The 17,660-nt window shown below is 38.8% G+C and overlaps 1 protein-coding gene across 1 annotated transcript in view; it reads right to left on the reverse strand.

The window, feature by feature from the left end:
• The window catches only part of pter (phosphotriesterase related), a 291,456-nt gene that overhangs the window by 5,616 nt on the left and 268,180 nt on the right, over window positions 1-17,660 (reverse strand). The gene's annotated exons all lie outside the window — the stretch shown is intronic.

A 17,660-nucleotide genomic window follows, 5' to 3' on the forward strand; every position in this document is an offset into this window, starting at 1 on the left:
ACATATCACATTATAAACTATAATATAATATCACTGCAACTTTCTTTGGCTAATATCCTAGTTTTGGACATTTGAGCACAACATGTGAATATGATGCAGAGTTTGAGAGACAGACTGTGACTGTTTCTGTGATCTAAACCCAGCAGATGGTCTCCACAGCAGCATGTGGTCTGCTGTTGCAGGGATTGCCCTGTGAACAGTTACCATTGCTCTGACCACCCTGGCAAATGGCTGAGCAAATGACCAGCCACGTACTGCAGGGCCTTTGCCATCCGTCAACTAGCTCACCATACTATAGACTGTAACAGAGCAACACCAAGAAACATATGGGACTTTTGTGCTTCATTTGGATTAACCTGCTGGGTAGCTTTAGGGCAAAAATGAACAGTGGATCCTGTAATGGAGAATATTTTCCTTGTTTTTTATATCATCACCTGATGCAAAGCTTTTGGCAATGTCCTCTAGTCTAAAAGGTCTCTGATCTTGTTTTATTTTTAATTCAGAACACAATTCAAGGGTCTTGTGATCATTGCTAAGGTTCTTCATAGTCAAACACCCATCTGTAGAGATCTAATCTATCAGGGTTTGCTGGATGTTTAGTGTAAGTGATGAGAGCATGTAGTGTATCCACACAGTTATTTTGTGCAAGAATGTATTTAAAGGTTTATCTAAAGCTCATATGGGGCTTCAGCAGTCTGAGTTAGTCAGTCACTTTCCTCGGACAGCATTTCCCTGTTGAGCTGAGGTGGAATCATTCAAACACAAATTGGGACTTTGGCTCTAAAAAGACTGTAATACTGAAAGCTATCTACTTGATTTGACTAATTTGGACAGCTGACGCTTCATATTAGCTTCAGATCAACTTTTAAATACATCTTTGTACAGAAGCAGGCTTGTTGATTTTGCCACCCATCACTTAAATTGTAAGTGCATTATGAAGGGATCTTCTAATGGGCAGTATTCACAAGAGGAATGATTATGGCAAGAAAACCTGTTTCAGTGTTCATTCAGACACCTGACTGTTGTTTGAATATAAACATGAACAAATATTAAGCAGACTTCCTGTGTGCTTTTGCTACTGTTACTACATAGTAATTTTATAAAACACAAATTCAGAAATATGCACTGTAAGGAGAATACAAACTGAAGCTAAAATTAGAACTGTAACTAGATTTTGTCACAGGGCTTCTCCACAAAACAAGGCCTTTAAATGAGATGAAAAGTCAACCACAGATCACAAAAGTTAACATAAAATATTGTGAATACTGAGTGATACAACTTACCAACACTACAGATAATAAGCCTAAAGATCAAAGTAGGTCATTCAGATACCGTGATAGCACAAATGGAAGAAATGTTAAAAAGACTCAAGGCAACAGGGATGGTCATTTTGCTAAATTCGTTTTTGGAGTGCTGTTGCTCATCTGCATCTGCTCTCTGAATACCATCTCACTGCAGGGTTCCTCATTAGTGACAAAAGAAGATTGTCATCCCCATTCATCTGCATGGCTGACGTGTTACAGACAGACGCGACCACAGGGAGTTTCTCCATCAGAGGGATGACTGGAACTATCCTCTCACATGTGGATAGACCTCCTGAGACACAGCTCAGCCATTAAACAGAATCTGAGTTTGATGCATTAACTGCCACATCCATTAAAGGCCTCTGAATTGATAGGAGGATGTAAAGAAAGCATGGCCTACATGTTAAACTCACAGTAACACTACTTTAAAATGCTGCATTCTCTTTGGTCCTCTCTGCATTTATATTTTTTACTATGTAGCATTTTCTTGCAGTCTAAGTCTCCACCAACCAGAGTATAAAGACAAAAAAGTGGGGATATGTCCCTGACGGTAAGAGGCCCATCAGGATTTGTGAGGCTTGTCTCCTGACTGCAAGTAGGAGAAGAAAATCTGTGAATATTTGTGGTCTGGTGCCCTCTGCAGACAGAGAGGAGGCACACATTTTCATGTGGACCACTGATCTGATAGTTAAACACGATTTTCCCACCATTGACCTGAAAAGAACAAAAATGCACATCGTCCTTGCCTGAGGGGAGACATGGTTTTGTGTTTAAGCCTTTATTGAATTTCAGTGACATGGATGACAGTTAGAGGCAGTGGTTTCAGTTATGTTCTGTTTGTTGTTTCTGGTCTTTATAATTTTTACGCTGGTTAGGTTGCTTGGGGCCTCGGGGATTGTGAATCAATAGGCATGTTTGTTTCAAGAAATAAGATAATGAATTATGGCAACAATGAAACCATGATGAATTACAAAAGCTTTTGAACAGAGGCACAGTTTCCAAAGATGATACAAAGGCAGGAAAAATGTGATTGCAATTGCATTGTACATCCTCCTTGTAGTTCTCCTTGTTTAAAATTGTGTACACCTGAAAATCATACTCATATGTGATTGTTGAACATCTCCTGCCGAAACCATGGGCACTCATATAAAGCCTCCACTCTTCTGGGAAGGCTTTCCACAAGATTTTGGATCCTGGCTGCAGGGATTCACTCCTATTCTGCCATTAAACAACCTTATCTCCTAGAAATTACATTTATATATTATTAGAGAGCATTAGTGACCTCGGCCACTGATGTTAACCGATACGATCTCACTCAATCTTTGTTCCTGTAAATGGGGCTGAGATCCAGGTTCTGTGCAGGCTGGTCAAGTTTAACGCATCTGTGATTTCACCAGTCTGTATATTTACAAGACAACATCAAAACTCACCTTTTTAAGACTTTTAATATGAGATTCATGCTGCTGCTTTGAGTGTGTTGTTGTTTTAATTTACAATTTGTTTAACTTGTGTTAAGCAAATGATTAGTCAATTAATCAATTGGTTAATCAACAGAAAATAAATTGGCAACTTTTTTGATAATACAATACTTGTATCATTTTTCTATTACACATGCCACAAATTACCTAGTTGTAACTTCTCAAATGTGGAGTAGCTGCTGTTTTTTGTCAATAAACTGAATATCTTTCCATTTTTAACTATTGATTGGACATCAATTTTAAGATGTCTCTTTGGGGTTGTGAAATATGTGAATAAAATGATGTCTTGGGTGGTCATATATTTCTGTATATACAGCCATCTGGTGTTTTGTTTTCCTGAATTCAGGCTGTTAAATTCACGTCTGTTGGTATGAAAGTTGCCATGCAGTCCATGTGAAGGGTCATGCAAATCACTTTTGCATGGGCCCACATGACAAGCCAATGGTCTTCAAGTTGTTCCTTTTCATGCAATGCTCTATATAAACCCTAACCCTAGAAGCATCCGCTCATTCCTGTGAGAACGCTGCGTTGGGAACAAACAAGAAACGACAAATAATTATCATGGCTGGGAAGACTTTGGTTGTGGCCTGCGCTCTCTTTTTGGGAATGTGCTTTATTACAAATGGTGCACCCAATGAAGTAACACATGCCTTCTGCAAGATTGTATGGTAAGACTTAATTTACTATATCTGTGAGTTTAGTTTGATGTTGCTTTGAAACATTTCATTCAGTGTGAATGTGAGTGGGATTAAATGAAAAATGTATTTGTGATAGATCGATAGGCAGATGGATTGATAGATAGTTATTAATTTTACTCTTTTTATCCCTAGGTTGCTTGGTATACCATGTGATGAAGTTAACATCGCCATTGTGACTCAGCTTAAAGCCATGGGCTCATACAAGGTAGAAACTTGTTGAGGACGAAGTTTAGATTCACATGGATATATTTATTTTTGTGACATGCTAAATCATTTTTCTGTGGTTTAAATCCAGCTCGGATCAGTGACCGCAGCCCTTATTCAGGCCACTCACAATTCAGCGGTCGGCCAGGTCGAGAGTGTTAACTTCACCATGATCCCAACGGCTATGGGCCTGGGCTGCCATGTAGAGGTAGGTCAGACATTCAGTTTTTCATTTTGCGTCCAACGAATCTCACAGTAATCACCATCACATCAATGATATCCACTTTACAAGGGGGATTTAAAGATGACTCCCTAAATCTCCATCACAAATTGCCATGAACATGTTTCATTTGGTTGCTATTCAGGGTTCATCCGTGTCTGCATTCTGGTACAGCCTGTTTGATAACGGCACCAACTACTGTAATCTCCACAATGTAATACAAGGTAAGCTTTTTTTTTTTTAAGGTAAGTTGTATTTAAATGTCAACAAATACGTAGGAGTTAGACCTTCTAACATATCCAATCCTGAAATGGGGAAATCAAACACCATTATAGTCTGCATGTTGGTTGATCCTTCATCCCATCCTTCTGTTTCCTGTCTGTACAGGAAGTGGACTCACTAAAGCTCCCGGCTTTGCAGAGTTCACTAACGAGTGGCTCTGCCTTGGATTTGGACTTTCTGCCTGCAAATGATTGTGAAATTAAAAATGTGTGTCATGACATAGTTGAAGTTTCTACCCTGCTATAAGAACAAAGAGAATGCATGAAAATGTTTAAAATGAAAAATGTTTATGTTGTAGCACAAGAACTTGGTATTTTCCTCTGTTCTCTGTATGTTTTTATTGTTTGCCTTTTTATTAGTTTCTTATCTTTCTTAAGTTATTGTGACTACTACAGTATGAAAAAAAATAAAAAAAATAAATAAATAAATAATAAACATCTATTACTGTTTTTAAAGGATCAGGTTTTAAGGGCAAAATTTCCAAATTTGAATGTACAGATTAAATTGTAATTAGCCTGCTGAAAATATCGGTTCATTTCAATTGCACAATGAAATTCAGTTATAGCCACCTTCACGCTACACACAATGTCATTACAAACATTAAAATATTTTAATTTAGAAAAGAATGAAACAACCAATTTGGCAATAAAATAGAACAAAGTATATAAAGGTAGTTCTAAAGAAGAAATTAAAAAGAAAAAAAAAACAATATTCTATATACAAGGAATCTACATTTACACATACAAATAATACACTTATATACAGGTCCGTGCAAACGTTTACGGCACTTTGGATTTTTTTAGATTCATATCCATAATGCAATACCATCAGGAAGGCATCTGATCTGTCCCAAATTCATTCTGCAGCATGACTGCGACTCCAAACATACAGTCAGAGTCATGAAGATCTTTCTTCAGCAACACAGAAGAACAAAGAGTCCCGTAACAGATGGTATGGCTCCCACTGAGCCCTGATCTCAACATCATGGAGTCAGTCTGGGATTACATGACGAGACAGAAGCAGTTGAGACACCTTAAAACACAGAAAGACTGTTACTCCAAGATGCAGGAACAACTGACCTGCCAACAACTTGAAAAACTGTGTGCAGGTGTACCGAGGAGAACTGCTGCTGTTTTAAAGGCAAAACATGCTCACTCCAAATATTGATTTAATTTAGATTTTTCTGTTTACTGAACTTTTAGTTTGAAGTTAACTGATTAATAAAATCAATTCATAGCATCATTTTTGAAGCAGCCTCACTTCATTTATTCATACTAAAACTTTTGCACAGTTCTACACATCCAAATTTTCACAATGTGTGCAAAATAAATTAAATATGAGATGATGGTAAAAACAGCTGATTGCATGTCTAATCTGTGGACCTAGTTCAGATTTGGCAGTTTCTGACTGATAATTTCACAACTAATACATTTGACCGCTGCCAGTTACAAGAAATGTAGTTTTACTTGTGAAATGTTTCTCAAGGAAGAACTGACACAGGCTGTGATTGAAGTTACTGTAAAAGTATGTCAGCAATTAAACCATAAAACATGCAGATATGGAAAGTAATTGTTTGACTGAACGTAGGACTTTGACACCATTGTTGTTACCAGACATCAAAGCGTATCTCAGATGGATGTTACTGGTGCAACTTTGATTAACTTAGCAAAGAATAGACTACAGATGTGTGACCTGAACTACTTCCCCTGGATCATCACGTTAAGAAGAAAAGCTAATAACAAGATTTGATACAAAAGTTAAAATATGGTGTATGAAATACATTTTATTGTGCTGTTTTGCCAAAACAATGGATAGACCTACATGCAAATTATATTTCAAATATATATTCTTTCAATTGAATAGATCTCAAACAAATATCATTATATCAAACTTCTAATCATGGACTCGTGTGCTTGTTGATTTATTTCTTTATTTCATCTAAAAAAAAAGGTCACCCTGAATGAGAAAGGTATATTTTTTCTGCTCTGACTATGTGCTGGATTTGTTCAAGATGATCAATCAGAATCACGTAGATGTCTTCAAAATGTCTTCTATTTTTTTGGTTTTATTGCCATCAGTGGTTTTGTTTGAGAAAAAAAAACATAGACCAACCAAGCTCAGTTCTGATTGGCCCAAAAGTATATGTCATGTGAGGCAGATTTGAGGTGGGGAGAGAGAGAGTGATAAGGAACATTATGGTAAGAATGAGGGGGCCTTTTTGTCGCCCTTAGAATGACTATTAAGTGATTATTCATACGAAAACATGACGCAGAACAGCGCATCACACTATCCACAAGACTCTTGAACACTAAAGCAATTATTCATGATCAATATTCATTGTTTTCCCTCTTTTATACAAATCCTATCATCTAAGAGTCTCGCTGAGCTTGTTGGCTGCCTCAGAGTTGGTCAGCATCATGGGCATCGTACAAGACTAAATGTATTCCACTCTATTTACAGTTTTTTTTTACATTTGCACATCCTTTCCTCAACATCCCTTTGTCCAGTCTTTTTTGTCATATTTTCAAAACTCTAAAACACAATTAACACAACATCTCTCTGTTGTGGACCATACCATGAACACAATTAATGCTGTTTTCAGAAAATATGCCATCAACTAACATGTTTCTGGGGGGGGAAAAAAAAGAAAAATGATGTAGCTATATTGTCAGTTTTGCAGTTGATTTAATTGGATTTCTTTTTTTTTCGTTTTTAGATTATACACAGAAGTGAAATAGTTACACCAGATTTAACTGTTTTATGGATTCAGCACAGACAAGACATATAATGTCAACTGAGTTATTTAGTCAGAAATGTAAAATAAATAAATGCTGATGGTCACATTTTGCAACAATGCAGAAAATCAGCCATGTAATGCCACCTTTGTGTGTTGCTGTGACTTTGCTGGTTGTGTGTGTGTGTGTGTGTGTGTGTGTGTGTGTGTGTGTGTGTGTGTGTGTGTGTGTGTGTGTGTGTGTGTGTGTGTGTGTGTGTGTAGGGGTCGGAGGGGGAGCTCAATGCTAGTTACCCTAGCATTAGTTATGTTTACTACTGATTAGTAATGCATTGTAGATTGATGTAAAATATAATTTTATTGTTCAGCTGCCCAGGTTTCGTGCCTGTTGGTGAGTCTATGGTTCTAATGTGGTTTAAATAGGACAAAGAAATCATTGAGTGTCACAAGTCACATGTTTTCCTTTTGCTGTGGAACATTTTTTATGCTGTATATAGACGTTCACTGCTATCTTCTACTGAGAGAGACTTAAGTAAACTGACCTTCAAGCCTGCTGGTCCTCTGATGTTTACTTCAAGCTAATGAAGAAAAAGTCATCTGACTTTGTAATGAACATAATGCATTTTACCATGTAAATCAAGTATATAGTGATTTCACAGAATATAATAACAGGGTGTAAAAACCCACCCCCAAATACACTTGATGGTGATGATGATGATGACTGTTTCTGTCTTTAAATATGGCATGAAAGAGCACATGCACTCCTAACAGACATGTTCAGTTATTCATGCACACATTTGCATTTGTACTTTACTGGTTGTTTATTCAGCATCTCATTCATTCATATTTCAACAACCAAAAACTGAATCAGGTGTACAGAAAAAAGTGCAGAGGGCCGTAGATTACATTAGAATAGATAGAAATGTTTATATATATAAAAAAGCATAATACATCAGGCAACAAATGCAACCTAACTGAGCCATAATATGCATAATCTTTTTAGGTTCTACAGGTGGCGGTGGTGTAGCCCAGACACGCCCATTCGCTGGTCATCTCCAGGAATCCTGGCGATAAGTTTAGGCCACTCGCTGGAATAAAGACGTTCATTCACAAAAACACATTGAAATTAGATCAATCCACATTCAGATATAATATTTGTACTCATTTTCACTCATAGTATGATATATTACATGAATGAAAGAAAATATGTTCATTTTGGAATCTGAATCCAGAGCAGCAGCATGGTTGAAATCTCTCTAAACAACAAAAACACGATGCAGGCTCCCTGGACTCACCTGTCAGCAGGTCGTAAAGGTTGCAGTAGTTGAGACCACCATCCAGGAGGCTGGAGAATGTGAGAGAAGCAGACTGAGCCTGCAAACAAACAAAAAATATAAATTCATATGTGTTACTCTGACAATTTAGGGAGGTAATTTATGTTAAGCACTGAACATCATCGTAACTCACATTCACGCGGCAGCTGCCGGTCAGGATGGTGGTTTGTAGGGTGAATTCTAAGCTCTCAACGTGCAGGTTGTCTGGGGAAGTGTGGTGGGCCTGGATAGATGTGTTAGTTGCTGAAACAATCTGAAACAGGGACAATCAATAGACTGAGCACATACGACCTTTAGACATTATTTTAACAGCTGTAAAGACAAAAATATGTGACAAACAACAGGCATTAATATGCTGCTATAACAGTCTTCACTCGTCTGAAAAGATTTTCACAAGATTTTAGAATTTAGCAGCAGGAATTTGCTCCCATTTAGCCAGAGCATTTTGAGGTTAGCTATTGATGTTGAACAATAAGGGCTTGCCAGTTCAATCAGTTTTGCCACACCAAAAAGTAAAAAAAAAAATCTTAATTGCGTTCGATTTGTCCACATAGCATTGTTGTCATGCTAGAACATGAAACTGTTGAATGAAGAAGAGACCAATTATCCAAAAACTGTGATTCCCAGCCTGGAGGTCAGGACACCCTCAAGGGGTTGCAAGATGAATCTAAGGGTTGGAAATAACTTTTAGGAATCTGACTTCTGCCATTATCATAGTGTGTGATCATCAATCTTAATTAAGAGCTTTAACAGCTTCAACATCAAATATCTGTAAGGATTGAGGGAAGTGTACACATTGTAAAGCCCTTTTAAGCCAAAAAGGACTTGACTTAATGTATTGATCAATAATGTTTGCAAACATAATCTAGCATTATTATCATAGTAGAAACATGAAAACGATCATTTCTCAGTACCTTTATATGGTAATCAAGCTCATTTTAAATACAGCCTTTACAGTCTATTTTCAAAAATGTACCAACAAAGACGTAAAACATCAAATCTTACTATATAATGACATTTTTTGCAGCCATTCAGAGGACTGAACGCTTGAATCTGGTGCACCAGTCTGTTACCGACGTCAGTACAAGGCAGCCCAAACAGCCTGGAGGAAGAGAACAATTATCACAGTATTGACACATTATTCCAAAAGTAACAAAAAGCTGCAACAATTTACTTCCAGTTGGAGTTTTCATGGTATCTAATGTTTGCCACTCCTATAGGTGACACAATATCTTTCTCAACCCAAATACAGATTTACAGAGAGACCTGGGATAACAGTAAATGAATGAGCCTTACCAGAGTGTTCTGCAGAAAGCATGGTAAGGAACCGGTACAGGGCTGGCAGCAGGAGAACCAAACAGTCCTATAATCAGAGCAGAGGCCAGCAGTAGAGTCCTCATGGCCATGATGAAGCAGGTTTCTGGAGTATGCTGGGTGCTCGCTCAGTTGAGTGTGAAGTATGACTGCAAAATCTGAGCTTGTGACTGAATATATTTCATAAGAAAACTTCTAAAAGGCTCGTCACGAGGGCCAGTATAGCCGACTGAAATCGATCAGGTCAAGGATGTGAGCTATTGGTCTTGTAGCGATTAGGCTCTACTCTTCTCTTCAGTCACAGCTGATAATGCCAGGTTATGTCTATTAATGTATGTTTGTGTTTCATTATAGCTTATTTACACAGATCTTGGCAGTAAGTAGTGTCTGATGTGCAACGCTGATATAGGCCTGGTGTTATAGCTCTTATACCAAGGTTAAAGTAAAAGGCTAGTTTCAAGTCTTTATTCTAAAATATTATGTGTAACCAAGTGAGAAAAAAAGGCAAAGTTAAAGAAAAAAAAAGTATATATAAATGAATGCTAATAATAGTAAAACAGGGCCACCCCCTACTTCAAACCTGTGAGAAAAGCACTGACAAAACTTAAATAAAACACCTTTCAAGGCAATTAGATACCTAGTTTCCAAAAAAAAGTTAGTTTTTTTAATCATTAGGATGACTTTAGTTTTGTTCTTTTAAGATGTCACTAGCCTGGAAAAGACCTCCCTGTGGATAACTTAAGTAATAAAAATGTGTTTGTAGGTCTGTCATCTGACCCTTGAATTTCTTACAATAAAAAACAACTGTGTCACTATGAGTCCGTTAGTCCGTAAGGAGAAAGGGAAGAGTTGTTGCAGGCTCGTCTGCACTGCTCCACTTTAACTGGATGACATGCTGGAGTCCATTGAAGTGATGTCACCAGTGAATAAAAACATAGTATCTCTTCCTGTGTATCTTCCCCAATGCCTAAACAAGGCCTCAATGATAACCCAAAAGAGTAAATTTTCTTTGTAAATTTTGACTCATTCCAAGTCAAACAAAGTCCAAACCATGCATTCAAATGTGATACTAACATGTAACTGTGAAGCTCTGAAGAGGGTCCAAGTGTAATGACCTATCACAATTCTGGTAAAAAAAAAAGACAAGAAAAAGAAAAAAGAGAGAAACACACACATGTAGAGAGCATAATACAATTGCAACTTTTTATTGTTATATTTAGCAGCCTAAAGGTAGGACCAGGGGAAATGGACAAGAACTGCCAACATTAACTATCAAGAAGTTTCAACACAAAAGTATGGGGGCAAGTGGGTAGCCCTGGCAAGCCCACTCATCGGTCATCTCAATGAAGCCTGGTGATGCGGTGAGTCCACTCACTAGATTCATTGACAAACAAAAATGTACAGAAATTAGAGCATTATGCACTCATAGTTAATGTTCATGTTCAATACTCATATATTCATAAAGTTCAAACACTTGTGACTCTGAAGTGTGCATAAAGTGAGCAATGGCCATTCATGGTGGTGTCAGACATGTTTATAATATTAATAATAACTAATAATAAATAATTGAATTTGTATTGAATTTCATATTGAAAGCATACAGTACATACATTGAAAGATATGTTTATAAAGAAATGAATTGAGCCTGGCTCCTTAACTCACCCGTCAGCAGGTTGTAGAGGTTACAGTAGTTGAGGTAATTATCAATAAGGTTGGTAAATCTAAGAGAAGTCGACTGTGCCTGGTAAGTAATTAAATAAACAATAGGTAAATAAATCAATGATAAACAAAAAATACCTTTGCTTGCTGTTCTGTAAACCATTTCTTTGTATTTTTAGTGACATCACCAGCTCATTTGTCATCATAAAATTAAATAAAAAGAGACTTTGAGTTGTTAAATTGTGAATCCACATCAAGTGAAAGCTTGCATTTTAAAATAAGCCTCCAAGCCTTCAGCTATATTACTGTAATTGTCAAAACATTAATAAAAATCCGTTAACATGCAGTTTATACAGACGCTATAGAGGGGATAATGTGATGCCTTCTTCCAGATGGTAGCAAGGTAAAAAGAGAATGTGTGATTTGTTGGCAGAAGATAACAGCCAACAAAAATAATTTCTCTATTTTTGCAATAAAACAGATTGATGTGTAGAGAATCACTGATCAATCAAAATGTCTTTACTGAATGAGAGTCATTTGCATGAAATGAATCCTTTATATGTGAACCCTGCAAAACAGTACAGTTTTATAATTGCAACTTGCCAATACAAGTGTATATATAATGATAGTCATTGTTAAAAAAACAAGCTTCTCTGATACTTACAAACAGACGGCAGCCACTGGTCGCATTTGGAGTAAATCTGAAGATTATGCGCTCAGCCTGGAGGCCGTCTGGGGACGTGTGGCTGGCTTTGATAAACATAGGGGCGGCGAACTCCAGCTGGAACAGAAAATGAGACATGTATGGGCAATTGTCACACTAAATATATTATTGACAGTTCATTACGTATTCAGAAGTGTGGTTTGTTACCGTATACTGACATTCCTCACAGCCATTCAGAGGGTTGTAGGCTTCAATCTGTTGAATTAGTGTCGTGCTGACTTCAGCACAAGGTTTTGCAAAACCCCTTGGAGAAAAGAGAGTAACACAGTTTGAACACATTCAGATTTGAAACAAAAACAGAAGAAAATATTAAGTGAGATATGTCAAGCCTTTTTTTAAAAATAATAATTTAGTTAACATTCTTGACAAAAATCATGTTTCCGAAGTCAAATACAGAGATGCAAAACTGACCCACCAGAGTGTTTTGCAGGAGGCATGTTGAGGAGGAGGACTGGGAGCGCGAGCAGGGACGGCAGTTAAAGAGCCAAACAGTCCTGCAATGAGCGCAGAGGCCAGCAGCAGAGTCCTCATGGTCACAGTTCCTCCTGTAGTGCAGCACTGGTGGTGTGAATGGGCTGGTTGTGAAACAGTGATGAGTGAATGCCTCTCTTGCATTATATTATGAGGTTTTACACGAGACCTAGTAAAGATGCTTGAAATTGATTTGGTTAAGTGTATGTATGACTCCTGGGTGCTGACAGTGTGATGTGGTGGTCAGGACAGCCCGAGGCATTGCTCATGACAAGAGGTAGGGTAGGTGTGAGCATTTATGCAGCTAAAATAGGTCACGGTACACACACTACACACATTTTTTTCTTTTAAGAGTGTGGGTAGCCTACTATGGGAAAAAAAGAAAAATAATTTCTATAATATGTCAACAAATAACTGAAACATAAATCCACATTTATGTATTTCTAGGAAATACTGTACAAATAGGCACATTTTTCTGCATGGTACCAAACAGAGGAGTCCCAGAAAAGAAAAAAACAACAACTGTTATTTACCTCTTATGTACTGTGAAACCATTGTGAGAGGACTGAGTGTTCATCATAAATCCACTATACACTGTAAAACATACAATCTAGTAATAGAAAGAAGCACATTGAGCAGTCTTTATATCATTACATATATAAATTCATTCTTTGAGGTAATAAATAAATATTTGAATGACCCCTCACAGGAAAGGGCCCAAAGGCTTGGTGCCTTGCCAGCCAGGTGGTGGTTGTAGGCAGATGCCTTGCCATGTTGACCCACAGTAATGGAAACTTATTAACTCAAAGAAATGGAAATTTCAGCTTATCAGTTACTGGTATGAACATGTACAGCAACCACAGCTCTTTTTATATGCCCACGGGTGACAGTGTGGGAGGTATTGGCAGTTACTGGTGACTCCTCTGGATTCTGTATCCAGTCAATAAGGTATTCACAAATGTTTGTATTTTTCATATATCATATCAAACTTTTCTCCATATTTAATAGCATATTGGTTTACACTCACAATAATGTCAATCCCTGCCTGTTCAGGTGTTATAGAACCTTTAAAGGTCTCATGAAAAGATATACTTCAGTTGTTTTTGGGTAACATTAGAGACAGGGAAGAGAGAATCAGGGAAGTGACAGATGGCGAATAACACATAACAAAGCACATAAAGCCCATATTTCATCAGGATGGGATCAATCTTAAGTGTAAACCGATGGCCCAATGGTTATGAAGCGATAGCCACACTTTATGGGTTGCCCTTCTAAGTTTAAGTAACCACTGAAGATGAAGTGTTTTCTGTGTTACAGAAAATTCAATATCCCATTTTAAGTGATCTTTAATAGGCTTTAAAGCCACCTCCAGCTAAGAACACAACGAGTGTCAGTGCTCTGCTAGATCCCTCTGGCTTATTCTTGCAACTGCTGCTCGCTGCCTCCTCAGCTGTAGACCTCTCAACGTGCAGCGCAATATAGTAAGGTATTATTATGGATCACCTTCTTTGATGGTTGCAATTTGCTGTGCTTTTAATTTATTCGTGTGACCTTCAGCTTTATTTCTGCAACTGCTGCTAGCTTCCACCTCAGTTGTAGACCAGTCAACATGCACAGCAGTAGGCTAAAGTATATAAAATATTTATGGATCACATTCTTTGAAGGTTGCTATATGCTGTGAATTTCATTTTTATTCTTTTGTTCTTCTCTTTCTGTAAAATACAAAAATAAAGGAGAGAATAGTATATGTTCTCCTTCCTCACAGGCTTTTTCATCTACCTTGCACCAAACCACTTAGTGCTATGGTGAACCAATTAAAGACTTGGAGCACACAAGAGTGTCATGAGCATCAAGAGAAGTGCATGTATGAAGTAATTAAAGCATCTTCACGTTTGTTTCTGTGCAGCTAAATTGATATTTTCAAGGAAAATTGTACCTTTACAACTGTGTCACTAAATAATACATAAGATTTATCTTTTAAATAAGAAGTAAGACATTTGAATCCTGGGAAGCTTTTGATATAAATTAAGCCTCACAATAACTGTATTTTTGTCTGTTTTCTTCACATAGTAAAGGAGTTCCCCACATACCTTGAAATCAAGCACACATTCTTTAGCACCTACAAAACAACTGAAATTTCTTTTGAGTTTAACACCCCATCTACTCTCATTTTGCAGAAGAAGCAAAATGAGAGTAGATTAATAACCAACCAAAGATTGCAACACGTGCCATATCAATGTGTGTCTTACATTCTGATGCTCCTTTACTGTAAATAATTGTGCATGTTAATTTTTTCATTGGCCCTCTCCACTGTTCTTTCAGAATGCCACCGGTCCGAATGACAACCGTCTCCTCTACAGTCTAGTCAATGGTTTAAAATTAATTTTGCATCAATTGTTACAGCATCCTATATGCCTTTTTATTCTCTGTCATGTCTGTACACAAAAAGGGAGTGGATGACACAGACAGAAGACTACTGTTATGCCCAGCTCGTTTAAGAGCACAACAAAGCAGGGAGGACCACACGGCAAGAGCTCAAATGAAAGTAATTTATTAAAGTTAACAAAAATGAATCAAACAATAGTTTTAACATCGAAATAACATGAACCAAGGCTACTTCTTAACGCAATAAAACAAACTAAACTAAACATAAGGAGCCTGAAAGGCACCAGCCTTCCAGGAGGGCCAGAGAGTGAGAGAGTGACATCTTGGCACGCCAGGATTTAAAAAGGCTCCCAACAGGTGATCTCAATCACTTGATGAGGAGGGAGGGACCAGACCATCTAGGGGAAGAGAGAAACACAGGAGTAGAAGGCAAGGCAGACCATCCCCTCTACCATAGAGGCCCAGGGCCGTCACACCCCCCCCCATAAAACGAAGACCCCTACTGAAAAAGGTCTTCGGTACATCAAACAGGAGCTCGAGACAATGCGTCAGCCATCACATTATCCCGACCTTTCACATGACATACCTGCAATGTATATGGCTGGAGAAATAGCAACCAGCGCATAAGCCTCTGGTTACCATTCTGCATAGTAGACAGAAAAGTCAAAGGGTTATGATCTGTATAAACTGTCACCGGCAATGATGGACCAACATAAACTTCAAAAAATTTTAGTGCCCAAATCAATGCCAATGTCTCCTTTTCAATAACTGAATAATTCAACTGGTGACGATTAAACTTACGTGAAAAGAAGCAAACTGGATGTTCGATTCCCCCCACCCCTTCCTGCAGGAGAACAGCCCCAGCACCAATGTTGCTTGCATCCACCTGTACCTTAAAAGGTCTGTCAAACACTGGAGCTGTAAGGACAGGAGCAGAACAAATCAGTTTCTTCACACCCGTGAAAGCCACTTGACAGTATGGAGACCAGATAAATGGAGTATTTTTTCTCAAGAGGTTCGTCATTGGAGCAACTACAGTGGAGAAATTGCAGCAAAAACTGCGATAATACCCTACCAGCCCTAGGAACCGCATCAGTTCCTTTTTGGATGTTGGTGCAGGATATTTAGCGATCGCCTCCACCTTAGCCTGCACAGGACGAACTACCCCTTGGCCTACCACCTTACCCAGATATGTCACTGTCGCTTTTGCAAATTCACACTTTGTCAAGTTCACAGTCAAATTTGCGTCAACCAACCTGTCAAACACTGCCTGCAAACGTTGAACATGGGCCTCCCAGGTGTCACTGAACACCACCACATCATCCAAATATGCTGCACACCCAGACAAACCAGCCAAAACCCTGTTCATAAGGCGCTGAAATGTTGCTGGGGCATTTCTCAGCCCAAAAGGCATTACAGAATATGAGAACAACCCCCAGGGTGTGATGAATGATGAAATTTCCTTAGCCCTAGCTGTCAATGGCACCTGCCAATACCCCTTCAAAAGGTCCAGCTTAGTCACAAATTTTGCACCCCCCACCTGATCGATGCAGTCCTCCATACGAGGCATTGGATAGACATCAGGTTTGGTAACAGCATTTACCTTTCTGAAATCTGTGCAAAATCTATCAGACCCATCTGCCTTATCTGCCAACAGGCATGGAGAAGCCCAGCTGGAGCATGCTGGCTCAGCTATTCCATGTTGTAACATGTACTCTACCTCCTTCTCCATCCGCTGACGCTTCCCTACAGGCATCCGGTAAGGACGTTGGCTAACAGGTCGAGCATCCCCTACTTCTATGTCATGCTCAATCAGGTTGGTAACTGAGGGAGTATCTGAGAAGAGGGACAAGTGAGAATGCAACAACTGCACCACATCTAACTGCTGAGTATCCGACAAATAACTCAACTGACTGTCCAAACAGTTCAAATATGCAGAATTGTTGAGTCTCCCTGTAAGAATAGGCTCTGATGGAACATCAAAATCCTCTGCAGGCACCACCCCAAATGTGGCTACTGGCCTCACAGACCCCAATTTGTGACTGCTGACAGAAGGCAAGACCCCCTTTTCCTTAGAGATGGAGTGAGACAAATGATAAGATTTCAATAAATTCACATGACACCACTGCACTTTCTTCCTTCTGTCTGGTGTGTATACCAAATAGTCCCTGTCTGACACACGGCTTTTCACTGTGAAAGGCCCACTAAACCTTGCCTGGAATGGGGAACCTACCACAGGCAACAAAGCCAAAACTTGATCACCTGGCTCAAACAGACGGGTTTCAGTTTTCTTATCATACGTTTCCTTCATTTTTTCCTGTGCAGTGCCAAGTTTTTTATGAGCCGTAGCACAGGCAACATGCAGTCGACGGCGAAAACCGTTTACATAGTCCAAAACATTCCCTGGTGGCTCAGCAGTTTTCAGCTCATCCACCAAGACAGCTAATGGACCCCGAACAGTATGTCCAAACACAAGTTCATTTGGACTGAACCCAGTGCTCTCCTGTGACACCTCCCGTATAGCCAGCAACAACCACGGCAGGCCCTCCTCCCAATCCTGTGCCAATTCAGTACAGTAAGAACGCAACATGGACTTCAATGTCTGATGAAAACGTTCAAGGGCTCCCTGAGACTCCGGGTGGTATGCACTGGATACCTGATGCTTAACCCTCAGCTGACCCAACACCTGGGCAAAAGTGCGAGACATGAAATTACTCCCCTGGTCAGTCTGCACCACTTTAGGAATACCAAAAGTTGAAACAAAGGATGTCAATGCTTTCAGTACTGGCTTGGTTTTAATTGAGCGCAAGGGGAAAACAGCTGGATAGCGAGTACTTTTACACATCACCGTCA

This window comes from Scomber scombrus, chromosome 11 (genome assembly GCF_963691925.1).
Source record: "Scomber scombrus chromosome 11, fScoSco1.1, whole genome shotgun sequence".
Taxonomy (NCBI): Eukaryota; Metazoa; Chordata; class Actinopteri; order Scombriformes; family Scombridae; genus Scomber; species Scomber scombrus.